We start from the raw sequence: 15167 nt of genomic DNA on the forward strand, positions 1-15167 counted from the left end.
CATAGTCTTATTTGGAAACCTTGATGGTGGATACTTTATTATTATGCATTTTTCCTTTTCATATATCTTGTTTTATACGTAGAAGCATATCATGGAACATATACCCACCATATTGTAAACCTAACTCGTTGCTGCAACTTTATGCATTCATTAGTATTCCCTTCCCTTTGAGATTTATTCTAGGAATGCTTAAAATGCAATAAAAGGTCATTACAACTCAACTCACATGTTTTGACTTCCATTATATAAACCACATGATATACATAATACAAATGTATTGCGTTATAATTTAGGAGTCAAAAAGAGGTAGATCCTTATAATTTAGAGTATGAATCTAATTGTCAAGAGAAATATTAATTGGAGTATTTTTTAAAATGCAATCCAAATAAAGAGGGCCTTGAAAACATGATATCACATTTACTCCCCCTTCATTTTAAGACCATCCTTATTGTCTCTTTCTTTCCATCCATAAGACCATGTCTTCATGTCTCTATTCTTCAACTACATCCACCATGGCATCCTCTTCATTTCAGATATGCACATGATGGTTGTCTAAATAACAACGTTCCTCATTTTCTTTCACTACCTTGAGATTCTTCAGTGTTTCAATAGTTTAATATATAAATAGGACAATTATTATAGCTACAATGATCATTATTATTGATTTTTTTTGGATGATTTGGGCTCTGAAGCGGCATCGGCCTTGGAATCGATCCCTGAGTCGAGCAGCTCCGTATCCATGGCAGGAACCCATCTAGATCATGTGGCAAGGTCAACAACGGACGTCCAACGCCTTGCGCGGTTTTACGAGGAGGTTTTTGGGTTTCAGAGAATCGATGTGCCCAATTTCGGGTTCGAGGTTGTATGGCTCAGTTCTGTTCCGCCCTCGTTTTCTTTGAATCCCAACTCAAGTCTCTCTGAAAGCTCTTATAGCGCAAGCCCTGATGTCAAAAAGGATCTGGATCGTCTGCCACACAACCATCATATTTCTTTAGGAGTGCCTGAATATGATGTTTTCTTCAAAACCATAAAAGGGATAACAAATGTCGTCGCAACGCGTTTAGAGGCCAGGACGTGCCATACCCAGACCGCGCAGAGCAATGGCAGGGGGGAAGGAGAAAAGAAATCCGGGACGCGCAGGGCTGGGATCTGCAGGTTTGCACACTGGTTCGGTCATTGAAATCAAAGAAGGGGGACTGCATGATGCAGATTTGCTCCCTCTCTCAATGGATTGGCCCAAAAATTGCAGATCCGGCCTAGATCTAACCGATTTGGCCAATATTCGAGAACAACCAGAACTCAGGCAGCAGATTGGTGGAAATGAGCATAGATCGAGCAGCGGGTCTGTAGATCTAGACCTGCAAATGGAAGAACGACCCTATATGAGGTCAGATCTGGAAGATTGTTTACAGCCCGAGCACATGGAAATTATCCGCGACACCGGTTTAGGTGGATCAGGAACTCAGTAAAAACCCAGGCTACAGGTAAAAACAACTCACTTTCAGATTTTTATTAAAACCCCTGAGGGGAAAACCTGTTTAGTGTGGGTACATGCAAAAATCACCATCATGCAGATGAAACAACAAATATGGGCGTTGACGGGATACCCAGTTCAGATACAACATTTGGTCAGTGGTAGGTGCTCCCTCCAGGATAGGAGAACCCTGAAGAGCTATGAGATTAGTCCAGAAACAACCATTGTTTTAAACCTTAGGCTGAGAGGAGGGGCTCTGCCTCAGGGACAACCAAGCTCCTCAGGAGGAGACAAGGGAAAAAAGACGGCACCTCAGCACCAACCCAAGGGAGGCTCCTCCTACAAAAACATTTTACAGGGTAACAGAGATTCAGGGTCCTCTCCAGATCAAGGCGGATATACACCTAGGCCATACATAGTAGATCAGCTAGGCCAAACTCCAGCCCTTAACTTTGATTCTATAGGGCTTGATGATTTCGTTAAGTCCTATGAAACGCAGGCCCTAATCTGTCGTTTTAACAGTTTTTTTCCAAAACCAATGGATCTATTTCACTGGATTTTCACCAATTGGACCATGGAATGTGATATACATTTATGCTCCAAGGGGTTTTTTATAGTTATATTTTCATCCAAGAAAGTCAGAGATACAATCATCAGTGTTGGGCCTTAGTTTTGGGGAACATCGGGGTTGTTTATGACCCCATGGTTTCTAGATTTTGATCCAAACAAAATGACTGTCTCCAAAGTGTCGGTCTGGGTCCACCTATATAACCTTCCCCTTCACTTTTGGAGTGAACGAGTATTGGAAGGAATTGGGAACAGCATCGGGAAATATATCAAAACAGATCTAGAAAGGATTGATGAAAGGGTCTACACTTTTGCATGCATTTGTGTGGAAGTAGATCTAAGTAAAGGGCTGCCGGAAAACATAAGGCTGATCTACAAACAACAAAATTGGCTGCAAGCACTAGACTATGAAAATATTTCTTTCAGATGTAGGCTCTGTAGGTTGACAAGACACTTGAAAAGCACATGTCCAGAAGCCAAGAAAGTAAACAGTGAAAAGAAGCAGAAAGGGAAGCAGAGGAAAGGATGGCAATTTCCCCCCCCCTGACTCAGAGGACAAAGAATCAGAAGCAGAAGAGGAAGATACCCCCGTAGAGAATGCTGAGTTTTCCCAAGAAATGGAGACTCGGAAGGAAACCACATCAGACAACAAGGCTTCACAGTTCCACTCAAATCAGGCAGAGAAGGCAAGCGAGGATCTGAGTATGGGAGGGATCAAATGGCATCACCACTCAGATACTTTAGACTCAGACAAGGAAATAGCCTCACAGAAAGTAGAAACACAGTTAGTCATAGCTTCGATCGAGCCCACTCAAGGAGAGTGGTGCAAGGTCGAAAAGAAAAAGGGGAGAAAAACATGAAGTGTGAGTCCTTTACTCACTACTGGAATCCAGTTTTTCTGCATCTTTCTCCCTTCTTCTCTCTTTTTCTTTTTTCTTCTTCTAAATGCATGTTAGTTTTGTAACATTGCATGGGGTGCGAAAACACTCGAGCCCAATAGGCAACTTATGGAAATGCTTCAATGCATCTACTTGTGTAACTTTTCATTTTTTAAATAAAAGGTTACCGATTTTTTCCTGTGGAAAAGAAAAATAATCATTATTATTGTATTAGAAAGAATTTCAAAAGTAAAACACATATATTTAATGTCTTCTTGGCACCAACTAAAATGTATTATAATTATCTTACATAAATTCATTCAAGCTATATCTTTATTGTCTAAATGACTGTTTGAAAATCAAACTTCCCTTTCTCTTATAAACAACCCATAAAAAGATTGTTCTTATTAAAATTTATTAGAAAAGAATGCATACATATATCAATGCAATTAGTCCTATCAAAAATTTTAAATTAGAAATTATTATTATAGTTTTTCTTATTCTTATTTTTATTTTCTACGAAACTATTTTTCAAACAAATAGATATTTTATTCTCAATTTATTTTATCATAATTATTTCAATTTTATATTAATTAAATTAAACTAATGAAATATAATATTTTTATATATTAATATGGTATATGTACAATATTTATTGCAATAATATCACCACCTCGATCAGAGGCTTTTAACCAACTGGAAAGTATTTTATCTATTATGCTTTTGAGTCAAGTTGATGTTATTTTTAGGCATGGTTAAGTTTAGTTGACAACAATTGATAGCACGTACTAGTTCTTTATTTTGTTTTCGCCCCCCTTACGTATACGCCACTACTTCCGTCTCTCCTCAACCTTCCTAGCAATCCCGCCATTCCTATAAATAATATCTCTCCAAAAGTAGCATTTCCTTGGCAAAAAGTTTCTTTCTTCCCGGCTTTTGGTTGAATCTTCATTGTTCGTGGTATTCAATTATTATAACTCCTTGTTTCGGATGTCTACACATCATGAGTCAGCTACTTCGAATCCTTTGGCGTGTGCCCCTCTTTAGGTATTTTGGTTTCTTTGGCATCGCATAGCACTTGATTGTGACATGCTCAAATCTCTGCATCAAAATAAATTGCACTTGATGCTCTCCATTTGTTTGAAATATTAAAAAACTTCATCAGAAAAATGGGAAGAATCATTATGAAAGGAAATTGAATTAAGAGAGAATATGATTAATTAAGATAGCATTTTAGTTTTGAAAAATAAAAAATTATTGATGATGATGATGACGGTTAACGTTTGCTGAGACCAAACATTGGTCTATCAAACCTACAGAAACAAATTATTTATTTTGATTTAAGATTTTATTCCTATGCTCAAAAAGCTTGGAGAGAAGCCTCCCAAGCTCACTATAATTTTGACATTGTAAAAGGCTAGTGAGGTCAGTATTGTAACAAAGATTGTGAAACTGAGATCTAATGTGGTTGTACGCGGGGCACTCTAAGAGGATGTGGTTTTCATCCTCGATGTTCGTATTCTCACATATATGGCAGATCCTTTCCATCCATGGTGTTTTAGGAACTGCCCAACGACCTGTTTCACTATGGAGCTCATGAGAACTCGTTCTAATATTTGCTTTATTAATTTTCTTCTTTGAGCTAATTAAAATAGAGAGATGCTTTTGATCTTCTAGGGTGGGGTTGATGACCTTCTTATAATAACTTAATTTTCTTTTAGCCACTAAATCTTTCTCACACCACATTTTTTCTTTGAACTTAGAAGTAACAATATCTTTAATGTTATTAAGGTTTCACAATGCATCATTCTTGTTGATCTCCCAATAGTTTAACCAGGCCCTTGTGTCTTTATGCCATCCCCGATTGAGCCTTAGGTGGTTTTGGCTGGAATTTAAAGCTAGCTTAGGATGTCTATGATCGTCTATGTTATTGAGTTTGTGCTTGTATAGCAGAAACCTAATCATAGATAGGCTCTCAATAGGGGAAATACCTGCTTCTATAAGGAGAATAGGATAGGGTGTATTACGTTTAATTTTTAGGTTATAAGTTATAAAACACTTCTAGATTTTCTCAATCTTTCTCCATGATTCTCTAGAGATGATGCAACCCCAAACCTCATAGCCATATAAGATAATAGGAGTGACTAAAGTTTCAAAGAAGAACTTCCTTTTATCCCACATTACAAGGTTTGTTGTTTTACAATTATTTTCAAGACCAAAATAAGCTTTCCACCCCCCATTAATCCTTTTCTCAATGTAATGGTTCCAATTGAGCTTGTGATGAATATCACTTCCTAGGTACTGTAAGAATACACTTCCTCTAGGTTATTATTGTCATACATAAAATTAGCAATAGTGTCCTTCTTGGATTCGATAATCATAACTTTTGTTTTGTTAGTGTTAAGAGTCATACCCATGGTAGAGCAGAAATTCTTAAGAAGCCTAAGTTGCTTATCAAGATCAGATGGGCACCTTGCGAAAACAACAGTATTTTCAGCATAGAGAAGAAGGATGATGACTATCCCAGCTAAGATCGTGCCATCTCATCCTGCTTCCTCTAAATAGCCTTCGAGCTTATCGATGTAAATTCCAAATAGGGTAGGGGGGAGGGGGTAACCTTGTTTAACTCTGATGTTACACTTAATATCTTTTGACCACCCCTCATTGCTCTTTAGCATGGCAATTACATTCTCGTATAACCTTATAGTGGCAGCTCTCAACTCGAGAGGAACCTTTAGCTCTTCTAATCGATTCCAAAGGTTGTATCTAGGAACCGTATTGAAAGCCTTTCTAAAGTCCACAAAGCAACAAAATAAATTGTATTTATCATTATGACATTCCTCTGTGTAATGAGGTGGTCTGTTGTTGAGTGATGCCTTCTGAAACCTACTTGGCCTTTAGCTCGCTTACCTTCACTTTCAAGCCATATGCTTAACTTATTTTCCAAAATATTACCATATAACTTGGCTAAGAGAGGGCTAATCATAACTGTCCGATAATTAGAGGGGTTATTTGTATCCCCACTTTTAAAACATTGTAAAATCAATGTTTTTTTATCACATTTGTATCTATATATTTTAGTTTAGTTAGTATTTTATATTATGAAAAAAAATAAAAATAAAAACTCCTCATCATGAATTTGAGGATGATTTTTTGAACACCCTAAAATAACACTTCTTTTATGGCAAGATAATATCTATTCATAGTTGAAATTTTATGTACAGATAGGTTATGGACATCTCTTTTGTCTATTTGATATGTTTTGTTCATTTTTTCCTGGGCATGCCTTTGTTTATCTCTTAATTATTTCAAATAATATTTTTGGTCTAGTCTCTACTTAGTCTAATATTTCTCAGTTAATGTGACAATGATTTTTCAAAAATATGTTTGTTTTTTTTTTTGGAAAACATACTTTTTGATATTTTCTAGCAAATTACATGCAGTACAAGTCTATTACACTTGGTAATTCAAAATAATCGGATGAAGATAAAATGGCAAATATATTAGACTTTAAATATATTTTCAAATTAAATTAATTTTTTTTTGAATATGATGAAATAGATTAAAAGACTAAAAAGGAAATACAATATTTTTAAATATCTGTAACATTGAAATTAACTTAATATCTAATATCAATATTTATATGAATAACATAGAAATTAACTTAATATCTAATACCAATATTTATACGAATAACATCTCCATTACAAATTGGATATTTTAAAACTTAACTAAATCTTATTTGAATAGAATCAAATAAATTAAAAGACTAAATAAACAACTAGACACTTTTAAATAGAAATTAACACAAAATCTAATAACAAAGTTTATTTTAATAACATCTTAGCCACAACATTATTTTCCCGGTGTATATATATATATATATATATATATATATATATATATATATATATATATATATATATATATATATAGATATATATATATATATATATATATATATATATAAATTGCATATCAGTTTAATGAATTACATTCTCTATATGCACTTTGCAGGCAGTCATATCTGTACGAAGTGAACTCTACTATATGTATGTGCGTGTTGCACCCTGTGACATAATCTTTTGCAGAGAATTGTAAGTTAAAAAGTGGCCTGGTGAGAAGATGGCATTTCCTTTCAAGAAAGATATAAGAGAGCGAGCTCCTTGTGGAATGCCACCGTTTACATTGGGAGAATTGAAGAAAGCCATTCCACCTCACTGCTTCATCAGATCACTGCTCACATCATTCTCATATCTAGGATATAATCTTCTTATTGTTGCGCTTCTACTGTATTCCACAACCACCTCTTATTTCACAGCGCCTGGATTGCTTCGATGAGTAGTCTGGTTTGGTTATTGGGCAGCTCAAAGGTGCGTTCTATTTGGTATACGGATTATAGCACCTGAATGTGGACATCATGCATTTAGTGACAACTCTTTGGTGGATGATACAATGGGGCTTATACTACAGTCATGGCTTCTTCTACCATATTTCTCGTGGAAGTATAGTCATCGAAGACATCATAGCAACACTGGGAGATTAGAATGAGATGAAGCTTTGTTCCCCAGATAAATAATGATATGATAAATTTGAATTCCAGTCTAGCAGCTAACTCACTGGAAAGGTTGTTGATGATAGCAATTTACGTCACTGTGGGATGGCCATTGTATCTGAGGTTCAACTCTTCGGGAAGGAGGTATCCTCGATTTTCCTACCAGTATGATCCATATTCCCCAATTTATAGCAAATAAGAGAGATTTCAAATATTGGTTAGTGACATCGCCTTGGTCAAAGTGGCTTATACTCTTTACCTGTTGGCCTCTGCTTATGGATTTTCTTGGCTTATAAAAGTATACAACATTCCACTCTTGATTGTGAACGCATTTATGGTTCTCATCACGTGCCTGCAACACACGCATCCGGCTCTTCCCCACTATGATAGATTAGAGTGGGAATGGATTAGGGGTGCACTGTCAACAATTGACAGGGATTAGATTTGAAAATATAAAAATGAAAATATTTGGACTGTGAAACTTTTTGGCTATTACTCAAAAGGCATAAACTAGAAATACACTATATTCTAAACTATATCTCATTTACACCATATTTTATTTTATTCTTTGTCATTCATATTTCTTTCTATTACATAACATGACTATATTAAATCACTAATCATTAATGACTTATTTCTTAACATTGTCTATTGATAAAGTCAATAATTATTTCCAACCATACTTGTGTAAAAAAGACATTTTATTAACTAATATTTTATTATCGTTCTAGTTTATTGATACATATTAATATGGGATAGTTATAGAACTATCCATGCTAATAACTTATTAGTATGGATGGTAAATTAATGGATGTAATCATGTGATACTTATAGAAAGAAAAATCCATGTTATTAAGTTATTAGTATATTACCATTCCAATTTCCAATTAAGGTGTAACAACTCATTTTCATTTGTTTTCATTTTTTAAATATGAGAATTTTCCATTTTGGTAATTAAGTAACATCAAGTTTCCAAATAAATATATTTATTTTTGGACTTATTTTCATTTGTTTAGTTAGATAATTTTTAAATAATTAGAATTTTACAATTAGGTATTTCCAAATAGTTAGTTTTTAAATAATTTAAGTAATTTCAGATAATTATTTTTCATTAAAAAATTAATATTGAAGGGCTATTTACTCTTCTTTTGAAATTTATAAATATTTCTTTTTCTTGTGAAATTATTGGTAAATTTAAAACAATGATTTTTTTAAGTGAAATTATTGGTATTTCGGCGTTGTATCTGTATCACATTTAATAGTTTGCATAGTTCTTTTCACGTACAAGTTGTTTTATTTCCAAACTCATTCACTCGGTGCTACTGCATTCACATTTCTATCGCTAAAAACATTGATATCATATTTAAAAGTTTGAACGCTTACATTTAACTAAGTTTCTCTTTCTGCCCACGCATTCACTGGGTGTTACCGCATTCATGTTTTCATCGATAAAAACATTGGCATTTGGGTGATGCATCCATTTGACCCTTAAAAGTTTGAATAGTTATATTTAATTACAAATTGTTATATTTTTGATGTGTTAAAATAAGTTAATTATTTTCACTTGAGGAATGTGTTAAAGTTAGAGAGTGAGTGAACTCAGTATTGAATCAAGTTGAAATAATTTATAATCAAATTTATGATGTGTGGTTGCATGTCAAGATATTTTAGGTGAGTAGCTAGTTGGAAAATATTAAATAATTTTTCACTGGGTTCATTATAAGAATCAAGCTTTGTGTGATCAATAGAAGATCCAAAACTCCTGTGTTTTGAGTGGATTTTATGTTTTAGCTTATCTATCTTTCCAACAAATTGATATCGGAGCTAAAAAAAATCACAAGATCAATGATGTGTGCAGAGCCAATGAGAAAAAGACCCATAAAAAAACCAACAATTTTTTTAAATTAAATTGCAAATTTGTCAAACTGTTAAAAAAACAAGTAAATTTCATTTAACTCCCAATCATACTCCTCATGAATTCCAGCGCATGTTGGTTGTGCAAAACCAACTCTGCCGATAGATCAATCCTCGTTCAAATCAACTGTAGAGTCCGGAATGGAAGAACAAAAGACAGTGTCATCCAGAGGATGATTAGAATACAAAGACGAAGGTTGAGGTACAAAATACATGTGACGAGGTATGGGACTCACAACCAAGTCTGTACGAAAATTAGAAGGAGCGATTTCGGGAGGAAGTGATGGCTCAACAAATGTGTGTTCGCTCTCCCACATCACTCTATTGTTGTAATAGTTTTTGGTCAATATTTTCTAGATCAAAATGATAGAAAGTATCTTTAATGAGATCACATAAGTTCTCAAGTGAGTGCACGATGTCAGCCGGTACGCTGCAGAACCATTGATGTGGATATTCACGAAGTATGTATGCAAGCAGTAGGCTGGCCTATTCATCAAAAAATCCTTCACCCACATGAAGCAAGGTAATGAACTCATGTAAGAACTCATGCCAGGCCACTTCACCTTCACCATCTGACGTATATGTGGACAAGAGATAAAAAAACGCCCTCATGATGGTAACATATTCGACATGTGAAAAACATCTTGGAGGTAGGAGGGTGCAAGGCTCCATGATAGATATGCAAGGGTTCAAATCAGGTGATGAGGGCTCATTTTGTCATCTAGCCCTCCTTCTAGCACCAAAATGTTGACGGTGCTGGACCCACAACCACGTCAAGGGATCTCCTCGGTAAGAAGTCCTAATTAAACCTCAGAACATTTGGTGTAGGAGTCCCAGTAGTGGGTTGTATGATATTGCCTTGACCACGGTTTCGCACAGTGGCAAGTAATATGCCTATGTTGGTAGCAACGGTGTGACAGCTGCGGCGAGTCAAGGGAGGTGCATGAAGAGTTCTAACACATGGAAATTAGGGTGAGTGCACCCCTTGGAAACCTGTAATAATACGCAGCTTGGAAGGGAACACACGAGAAAAGATGCATCACAAGTTGGAAAGAAATTTAGTGAGCAATTCAAGGTGATGGTTAAACCAATCAGCATATTTCAGTAAGATTCATACATACTTATATAGAATAGTTCATACATGCATGTGTAAGCAAACAAATACATATATCATTTCGAGTAAACAATATAGATGGAATACAATATGACATATGCATGAAATGTGTTGGCTTTGTTATATTAACAAGTGTAAGTTCCGGTCATACAATACATCCATGTCCAACCACTAGTTCCAGTAGTAGAATGTTACAGCCACAATCGCCTGCTCCTCCAAAGAGATATAATATCTCTCCGCAGTGGAGAAGCCGAGGTGTGTTAAAATATTGTCCAAGCTATCTCTAAGATACTCCTATTGAAGCTTGGATGACTAGAAGCCTCTACAATGAGTTATGAGGGGCTATTTATAGAAAAGGGTGGGGTGGCCCTTGACACTCCCCTTTGTGACAGTTCATCTACCCTCATGACTCTTCATCTACTCTATGACTGTTACATCCAACTATCGACATTTAAACTTCCACTTGACAAGACGTTACATTACAATGCACATGTACCCATGTGAGACAAAATGGTTTGAGAAAGCCATGTAAGACATCACTGACACTCAGACCGTTGTGGTGAGACCAACTCTTTGACATCCTTGTGATAGTCAATGGTGGCGAACTGATGCCAATCTTGGTCATCCATGATGGTGTCTATGCACTGAATGGTGACATCTTGCTGAAGTGAAATATTGCCTCTATTTCATCAGGGGACACTGATATGGCTCCTCCATCCAACTCATCTGATCGCATGCGCATGGCCAGCCTAGGTGCGACCAGACCAGCAACATGTTCATGCATAGTGTATGTGTTGATCTCCAAACATGTGTTGGTGATCATGCACATAAACTTGTCGAAATACATGTTCATCTATAGTCAGACTTGCTTTTTGTCTTCGCCTCACTGAGTGTGCCAAATGGTAGGGATCGCATGCGTGCGCATAATGACATGCATGTTGCTAAATTCCATTGCATGCAATCAACAATACTACTCACCTTGTTTGCTTCATGCCAGCTGCTAGGATGGATCGATAACTTGTACAGGTGCAGTTTCATCCATATGTGCATGTTGTGCCCCATACTCTACCTGTTCCTGCTACAACTCATTCTCTCGTCTATGCAGCTCTTGTTCTTCCTTGAGTTGCTGCTTCAGCACATGCAACTCTTTCTCTGTTCCATTCTCTGCCTTCACTTGATCTTCATGTCGCATCATCACCTCATAGCCTCAATCTCCAAAGATTCTTTCGTCATGAGTGGATCTGCTTTGAACTTGCAGCTTTGCTCTGCATCTATGTTGTCAACAAGATTCCTCTTGCACTCGCGGCATGTAGGTGTGCTCCCTTTTGTTGTTGCTGATGGTGCTTCTCATTGTGATGTTGCGGCCATCTTATCTTGATGTCCTTGTCTATGAACAGCTTGATGTCTTCATAGGTAGGCAAGCTCATAGACACTAGCTTGGCTACAACCCCTGTTGTGCTGTCAACGGTGTCCTTTGACTCTATTCTCTTGAAGGCCATTATACTTTTGCTACCGAGAGACATACAAACACCTGTGATGCCTGAAGACATAGAAACACTCATGGAAAGTAATCTATCAGTCAGAAACCAAAACAAACTTGAGGACTGACTTGCAACATACCTATGTGATCAATCGTGAAGGTTGCGCGATTTCCACCGAGAGGTTAGGAGACTGACTACCAAAACTGCGTAAGGCATGGTCTGGGTTGTCAAGAGGCTGATTGACTGTTGTAACTATACAATGCACAATCTAGCCTAGTCTGCTGAGGACTGAAACTGTGAAATGCATAATTTTATTTAGAAGTGACATGCAACCAGCAAGCTACCTTTCGTAGTTTCTAGGGCCAGTAGAACACTACCTCCAAGAATTGTGAAATGCAAGCCTAAAGGTCAGTGTTGGGCTAGACTTGCATAATTTCTGGAGGGAAAGTAGATCCTTTGCTTTTGGAAATCTGTAGTATTAGCTGGGAAAGGCACGGTCCAGGCCAAGGCAGCTCAGACTGGCCGATGGGTAACTGAAAGCACGAGAATTCTAAATGCATGATGAGACGAGTGCGAACAAGAGTGAATGATCATACATGCAAACAATAAGTGAAGGATTCAGAATATGGGAAATCATGCATGTGTGTGAAGCAAGTCACCGTAATGACGACCGTTCGTGTAAAAACAGTTTCATGTATGCAACAACAGTGAGATGTGAACGAAAATTGAAATGGTGCTTCTACAAGCTAACATACATCAAAATGATAGCAAGAACTCACTGAAATCATGTAGACAACACTCACACAAATCAAAACACAGAAAGCGACAGAAACGCAGCACGAGACATGAAAAGCGGGCTTACCCTGAAACAGCTGAGTTGAATGTGTCGGCGACTCTTAGATGCAATGTGAGATGTTCGAGCTGCAAGGTCAATGCAAGGAAAGAGCTTTGTAGCTTCCAGTTAATGAGTTTTGATCAAATCAAAGATGTGACACACATGCCACAAATCTAGGAAAAGCGACACTTGGTGGGAGATTTCTAAAATGATCCTTGCATACAACCTCCAACTACTAAAATTAGATCCCTAAATCAAGTGATGCCTTTGCATGCTGCCTTGGGAGAGGTAGCCCATGCATGCAAATCAGTTTTGCTCGGTCTGGAGGGAACTAGTCAACCTAACTACACATGCAACAATATTCTCAACTGAGGGGAAAAATGCGCATTTCTGGGAGGGAGCTAGGCTAGCTACCTAGAGGGATTGTGCAATTTCTAGGCAGAGCAGCTGACTGCTTCCCAGAATTGCACAATTTCTTGGTTGAGCAGTCCTACTCAGAGGAATTGCACAATTTTTCTAGTGAGCAATGACAAGCAGATTTACACAATTCTGGAGCCCAACAGGCTGCCAGACAGAATTGCACAATTTCAGGAGGGAATGTTGGTTCCCCTCCAGAATTGCACAATTTCTTGAGGGATATTCTCAACCTACAGCTAGACCAGCTCTGTAGAAACAACCTATGAAGGCGATGCAACAAACTCTAATGCACAGGCTAGCAATTTGCTAGAAAATCATGGAATCTTATGTACTCGACAAGGCAAGATGTGTTGTTGTGAAAGGTTGGTAGGAACGTTCCAAAATGAAGCTAGGGAAAAATTTTAAAGGGTGGTTGTAGCCACTACAACAGGTCACATAAAAGGTTGAATCTAATCATAGTAGCCTCTCGTCTCATGTTTTACCCTAGTTGGCATGGTTTCTTGGGTAGATGTGGGAGGAGGGTGTTACAGAGTGGTATCGAAGCATGGTTCAACTCTCAGACTGGACGGGTTGAATGTGTTAGTCATGCATGCATGTCAGTTGCATGTGTGTCTTTTACACTTATATACTTGTTGCATTGGATTGATGATGTATAGGGTTGTAGTATGGTTATCATGGAGAATTTGATGTTAATTTCATGAAGAGTATTTGTCATGAGCATGTAACATTGTTATAGACATTTTTGTGCCTTACAGCTATAAGCATGAAATTTCCATAAACCAAGGGATCCGAAGTCCCTAAAAGTGTTGTTCCAGCTCCTAAAGAAACAAGGTCAACAAATTACAGCTTCTCCCAGAAGTTCTCCACCAGAAACTGCTCAAAACTAGTCAAATCAGGATCATTTCAGCTGCTCCACTAGCTAACTGCGTTGCAAAGCACCCAAATACACTGGCTAGGTGCGTTGCAACGCACTTGAATGCACTACCAGGGTGCGTTGAGCGGGAAATGACAAGTGGCAGAGTCATTCCACGAGGTGGAGAGACAATGGAAGCTTCCAGAATCTTCTCCAATGACACTTGCCTCACTGAATTCGATCAGTGATGAGTAAGAGGCTCTCAGTCTCCAAGTGGAAGCAAGAACTGACAGAGAGAGGCCACTAATCAATTCATGAGCTGACTCATCCTCTTTGCATACATCTATATATGGATCCCTCACCAAGAGATCCAGAGGCTGGAATTCTGTACATTGCAAAGAATTGTTGTTGGTTTTGAGATAGATATCAGAGTATTGGGTGATTTATGCTTTGTGGGAGGTGAAGAGGGGATTCTATGCTGGGAGGTTGATGTTGGATCAGGAATCATCAGTTGTAACTCCTCCTGGATCTTCTTGTTTTATCAATAAAACTATTTGAGTTTCTCCTACATGCTTGTATATCACTGATGTTTGTTATATTTGTATGTTTAGCTTAAATCTGATCCTAAGCATTTTATGAACATAAATCCATGTCTTTGTGTAGTTTCCTTCTTCTATGATCTTGCAGGAACTTGGTGACGATGGGAGAGTAAGGGAGCAGGTAGCTGGAAGCTATCAAAGAGAAGAGATATTGGATCAAAGGACTAGCGCTAGACACAGGTTGGTTCATCCTATTCCTCTTCGTTTATAGTTCATAAAGGAGAATACAAGAGTAGTTTTCCCTGTTTGTTTCTGAGGTCTCTGTCACAACCCAGTGGGATAGGGTCGTTCTGAATAGACACTTTTCCCGATAACAAGATGGCGACTCCGCTCGGGATCGTGTCTAGTTAGTTTGTTTGTGTTTCTCTGATTGTTTGTTTCATAAACTTAGAAGTAGCGAATCAAACTACATTTGCCATTTACAAATGAAAAGTAGACATCTACTACTTCGATCCATTCACTGGATCTGTTTATGATCTG

General features: G+C 37.4%; 1 pseudogene; it reads left to right on the forward strand.

Moving 5' to 3' along the window:
• The first annotated feature begins 7044 nt into the window (after positions 1 to 7044).
• Positions 7045 to 7916, forward strand: LOC149220141 (delta(12)-acyl-lipid-desaturase-like; annotated as a pseudogene).
• Positions 7917 to 15167: the final 7251 nt, after the last annotated feature.

Source organism: Pinus tabuliformis, chromosome Q (assembly GCF_031772625.1).
Source record: "Pinus tabuliformis cultivar Carrire ecotype Pingquan chromosome Q, CPIR1, whole genome shotgun sequence".
NCBI lineage: Eukaryota > Viridiplantae > Streptophyta > Pinopsida > Pinales > Pinaceae > Pinus > Pinus tabuliformis.